At 30.7% G+C, this 5,876-nt stretch overlaps 1 long non-coding RNA gene across 1 annotated transcript in view; it reads left to right on the top strand.

Annotated features, from left to right (window-relative positions):
* Nucleotides 1-954, top strand: part of LOC111086469 — an 8,389-nt gene extending 7,435 nt beyond the window's left edge. Inside the window, exon 2 of the long non-coding RNA XR_002611190.1 lies at nt 460-954. This is a non-coding gene — a long non-coding RNA (uncharacterized LOC111086469). The remainder of the gene's footprint in view (nt 1-459) is intronic.
* Nucleotides 955-5,876: the final 4,922 nt, after the last annotated feature.

Below are 5,876 nucleotides of genomic sequence, written 5' to 3'. Positions count from 1 at the left end.
CACACACATATATATATATATAAAATAAATGTTTACCAAAAACTCACCTGGGTAAGCAGTGCTGATGGTTTAGTGGGTTCTACATCACCCATGTTGGCACACGTCAATATTTATATAGATTAAAAGTTTTTGTATTAGATATTTCATTAATGTGATAACATGTGTAAAAAATTGTATACACACACACACACACACATATATATATATATAAAATAAATGTTTACCAAAAACTCACCTGGGTAAGCAGTGCTGATGGTTTAGTGGGTTCTACATCACCCATGGTGGCACACGTCAATATTTATATAGATTAAACAAGAGTCTGAGTTTAAAATTTAAGTACTTTAATATATATTCATGTGTAACAAGAATGTTAAATATGAAAACTTTATGAATTACACATTGTAGTACAACTAGATTGTTGATACGTCATAAACTGGTGCTTTTCTCCTTTTCTTTCAGATGAGAGACTAAAATATACACTCGTACTACTCCCAAGAAATCAGGAACTACAAGCGTATTCACTAATATCTTATAGCAAGCATGATAAATCAATGGCAGGTCAATACATCAAAGAGAAGCAACATAGCATATCCTTGCTATTGTAAAGATATAAAGACAACACTCTAGCGCATGAGCAGCTACTACAGAAACACGGCTCCCTGGAAGGAGGAACGTGAGAACAGTATACACACGGAGTTATACAACAAAAGGAGTAGAGAAACTTTATAATAAAGATGTTTCTTTTTCCTGGCTTTAAAAAGAAATGATGATAACCATACTCACACTTTCAAAAAGTTATTAATACGAACTTTGACGGTTAAAATATGCATTACTTGTAGATGATAAGTTTAGACTTAAAAAACAAACTGATTAGGCACTGCAGTGTATATTAATACATGTCAAACAATGTTTATATGAAGAAAATGGATAGAAAAATAAATGCATTTACTTGTACGTGATATTACAATTTTTATAGAAGGTTCTATTACATGCTTTTATACTATCTGTAATTCCATAACTTGAATATAAGTGTGAGTGTGTTTATGTGCATGCACGTGTGTAATTAGAAAAATGCTTTAACCTATGCATGACTTTGCTTTAGGTATCACTAAGACTGTCAATTGTGTTAGTTGTACAATTCTTCAAATTAAATTTTATGTAGACACAATAGTTTTTATATTGATGTAAAATATCATACCAAATTTTACTTAGAACATATGAAAGACAATAATATTTTTGTATGCATATTTACTAAATACAATATATTATTTTCAATTACAGAGACTGCACATTTATCTACAGTTTGTTACCTTTATCACGTGATAAATAATAAACTTATTACAAAAAATGTAATCTAAAATTGAACACAATTAATTAATTAATTTAATTCAGAGTATCTAAAGTAGTTTCCTTTTCCATTTTTATTTTCATAAGAATATCTAAGTTATATTCTTCAATTTCAAAATTATGATTTTTTTTATTCAACCATTTTCTTTTTTAAACCCTAAAGTGTATAACAACTGGCGTACAGTTATATTTATATTAAAAAAAAAGACTTGCAATCTTCAACAAACTTGAAAAACCAACAACCTCAGAATTAAACTCAGACAGAATCAGACAAAATAATGCTTCTGAACTTAGTGCTCAGGTAATAAGAAATTCTCAACTAGATTGAATTGGAGAGCCATAAACTGTGCAAGAGTATACATAAAGAAAACTATACCAAGCTAACTTCCACACATAAAATCATCTAAAGCACCAATCAATCTGGTTTGATAGATGAAAGATGATACTGCTCAAAGCTGTAGTTGGTGATAATATAGTTTCAGTTATCCAATGAGAACTAACTATTTACATAATTCAATGGTACTATTTCATTCGTGCACAAATGGACTTTTTTAGTAGAGATGGGCAATTAATCGAAATTATTATCATTAAATGAATTAATGTCATAAAATAATCAACTAATTAAAATTAGTGTCTCTGATCATTACCATTTTCTATCATTCCAACTATTCAAATAATCAAAATATTGTCATGGTTTCTCATTATTATTTTCAATTATTTCAAGGTTGTTTGGCTTAACTGATTAATGTCATGATTCACAAAAATAATCAATTAATCCAAAATGAGTGTTTCCAATAATTTTGCTATTATTCCAACTATCCAAATCTCATGTGAATGTAATTGAATAATGAGCTTAATGATTATTCAATTAGCAAATTCCACTAATCACCCAGTTCTACCTCTTAGAAGCTTGAAAAATACAGGAAATCTGACTAAAGAATAATCATATATTGAATTATCAAACTATTTAAGTAGTATTAAGTAAATATTAATATGGTATATCATAAAACTTGAATGAGGTATATAAACTATATTCAAGTTCATAATAATTTTAAAAATTGCATTTTAGATTAAGTGTGGTCTAATAACTATTATTTAATGATTTTTCTTTGTTTCTGCCATCTTACACTTCCACTGTGCATCACCTCTAGATTACTGAAACATGACACTTTTATAAATATACACCATAAATCTACCTTGATTTTTTGACTTATCTTGTATAATATTGGAGCTTCTAACTGACATTCTGTTGTAAACAAGTCTGATCTTCTTATCACCATATCTTAATAAATTATTATAACACCTAGATATCTAGGTTTATGTATAAAGCATGCTATATTCAATGTATCAGAGTATCATCTAGGTTTTAATATTTTAGGCATCCGGTAACAATGTCTCCAAATCGAGTGGCACCAGCAATAGCATAACAATGTTTGGGGACAACATGGGACCTATTGGTCTATCCCAGCTGTTTCATCCTCTAAACTAAATTAAAATAATTAAAAAAAAATAAATCTTAATGCCAGCCCTTATCATTCATATATTTATCAAGCTATTTCTTAAACTCACTTAAATTAACTGCTTCTACAACATCTGAAGGCAACCTATTCCAAAGGCCAACCACCTTGTTAGAAAAATTAAACTGTCTTAGCTGAAGATGACTTCTACCTTGTCAAAATTTATACTTGTGTCTCCTAGTCCTACTATTCTCACTGTTGAATATGGAAAAAGATTAACACCATCAATTCCCTTTACAATCTTAAACACCTCAATCAGACCCCCCCCCCAACTCTTCTTTTTTTCAAGAGAAAACAATTTGAGATATTTCAGCCTCTCTTCATATGACAATCCCTCCATCCCAGGCACCATTCTAGTAACCCTTCTCTGAACCATTTCCAAAAATTCAATGTCTTTCCTAAGGTAAGGATACCAAGACTGAACACAATATTCCAAATGTGACCTAACCAGTGACCTGTACAATGAAATTATAACCTCTTTAGCCTTGTATTCAATATTTCTATAGATACAACCTAAAATCCTGTTTGCCTGACCACTAGTAATGACGTAAGGTATCACATAAAAATGATAAACAAACAATTTGGTTGTACTTTTTCTTCCTTCCGAGAAGAAATAGTGACATTTTAAAAAAGTCAGTCAGTAAAAACCATTCTACACAATACACAACGAAGTTTCTGAAGTAACTTTAAAATTGCATAGTTTAAATATAAAAAAAACTATTTTCAATTCACAAATTTGTCTAAAAACTTTCCACGAGAATAATTATTTACGAATTTTAGATACAGAATAGATGAAATCTGTACGTTCATGACTTTAGGAATATTTTATTTTGGCTCAAGAATTGTAATACCCTTTAAGTAAGTAAATATACGATTCTTTAAGTTTTGAACGTTATAAATAAATGCTGTTAAAAACGACAACACAAAATAGGGTTTTAACCATATACCTGTTATAATATTACTATAAATTTATTTTTTGTTTTGAGCATGTGCAGGTTTCACATACTATATAGTCAAGAAAAGTGATAAGTTGATCTTGTTTCAAGTTACTTTTGTTTCTTTCTTATTCTCAATGTTGGTAATACCTGTTACCACCTGTGGTGAACATTGCTCAAAACGACCTTGTGAAAGGATGTTGATAGCAGTGTCCTTCAATGGTTGTACATGTAAGATTTAGAGGTCACGGCCCATCTACACATAATAAAAATGACCGGGTCACGTGGTAGCACTTGTCATAGTGGGTAAATGCAAGGTTTCTTAGAAGCTAAGAGATCTCGTATTACCATTAGTCAGTCTAATTGATGATCTTAACTAGAACATCAAGAAGCAATGGCCCGATGTAAGAAACCCACAAATACGTGCAGTTACACACTTCAAGAAGCAATGGCCCGATGTAAGAAATCCACAAATACATATAGTTACATACTTCAAGAAGCAATGGCCCGATGTAAGAAACTCAAATACATATAGTTACACACTTCAAGAAGCAATGGCCCGATGTAAGAAACCCACAAATACATACAGTTACACACTTCAAGATGCAATGGCCTGATGTAAGAAACCCACAAATACATACAGTTACACACTTCAAGATGCAATGGCCTGATGTAAGAAACCCACAAATACGTGCAGTTACACACTTCTAGAAGCAATGGCCTGATGTAAGAAACCCACAATATATACAGTTACACACTTCAAGAAGCAATGGCCCAATGTAAGAAACCCACAAATACATCCAATGAAGTTCTAAAGTTAATTCAGCTCACCCGAATATCAGACATACTCTTAAAATTCCAGAAAAGCTTAATTTCCCTATTTTGAATAAGAATTTACTATCTGAAAATTTGGGAAATATTTTATTTGTACAATTCTAAGTAAAATTTCAGTTTTAAAGTAATTTTCATTAGTGAAAAATATCACAATTATGAAAACAGCTTTCAGATACTGAGAAAATACTGAGCTTTCACTGTTCAAAAAAGCATGTTCCTTTTATAATTTTTTTTAAAAATCAAAGTAAGGCACTTTGTTTCTGCAAATACATGATTTTGAAGTACTAAAACATTGTTAGGTTTTGCATAATTCTGTGTGTAGTGAATCATCTATGTTGGTGGAGCTTAGGAAAATAAATTTAAAACATCTACGTTTAGCATAGTGAGAAAATTATTTTCCATGAGATGCAAAAATTTTCTCTCACATGAAATATCTGAACAAAGGTTTTCCTGTTTTACATAAATCTACATCTCTTATTTTCACTCTAGGTTTAGTCCTTTTTTTCTATTTTGTTTTATTAAAACTATTGGATTCAGTAATTTAAAAAAAATTATTTTCTCTGCAGGTCTATACAATTTTTTAAACCCCTTGATAACCAACATGGTTACATTTTGGTCCAGAATTTTTAAATTAAAAATTATTCAGTAAGGTTTTTTTCACACATCATAAATACACTTAAAAAAAAAAAAAGAGATAGAAACATAAATCATGTTGGCTATATACACCTGTTTGATAGAAAAGATAACAGAGGTTACTTTTTATATCTACATTAAAACATTTTGAACTACTATAATTTTTAGCCACAGCATAGCAGTTCATAGAACGGCTCTAAATTTTTAAGGTACAAACTCATAGCTCCATCATCTCTGGACCAATTTGAGATCTAGTTATAGTTTTGGTCTCAGGAGGTCAAACCCTTTCTAATGATGCATTTGACAATGCCCAAGGTCTCATAGATTAATTTACTCTAATCCTGCCCAAAATAATTTCAATTCCAGCGTAGGATGGTAGAGATCCTGATGAGTAATAAAATCGAATCAGGTATACGCGGGCCTCACACTTGGTATTGCTGGTGCAAAAAAAAGTAGCTAATAAAAAGGAAAAGAAGGTCTCGTAGATTAATTTACTCTAATCCTGCCTGAAAGAATTTCAAGTGCCAAGGCTATTGAGGACTCCTTCTTGTTCCTCCTCATGTGTTTCCAAGAGAAGATATTAGCAATATTCCTGACCATGAGCAGTCTA

The sequence above is a fragment of the Limulus polyphemus genome, unplaced genomic scaffold (assembly GCF_000517525.1).
Source record: "Limulus polyphemus unplaced genomic scaffold, Limulus_polyphemus-2.1.2 Scaffold1123, whole genome shotgun sequence".
NCBI classification, from domain to species: Eukaryota; Metazoa; Arthropoda; class Merostomata; order Xiphosura; family Limulidae; genus Limulus; species Limulus polyphemus.
Note: the sequence above shows the minus strand (reverse complement) of the source record. Positions and strands in the feature narration are given on the sequence as shown.